Genomic DNA, 265 nt, shown 5'->3' on the forward strand with positions numbered 1-265 from the left:
CGATTCGCATATAGTTTCTGTTTTTCGACGTTATAGATCAGACAAAATATTGACTGCTGAACAGAACGAATACGGGTCTTAATAGCAGATACATGTTTAACCACATTCCTAATTAATTAATTTATGAAATTAGTAGTGAATACATTACAACATACTATTTACAATCATTGTCACCGAAACGATCTGAGAAAATATTAAAAATGGGACTGGAAAAAAAAGAAAGAAACCTGGCCAATATTAACCGGCTATCTTTATTGAAACGAAT

This window comes from Sinohyriopsis cumingii, chromosome 12, assembly GCF_028554795.1.
Source record: "Sinohyriopsis cumingii isolate HCF-2022 chromosome 12, ASM2855479v2, whole genome shotgun sequence".
Classification (NCBI taxonomy): Eukaryota; Metazoa; Mollusca; class Bivalvia; order Unionida; family Unionidae; genus Sinohyriopsis; species Sinohyriopsis cumingii.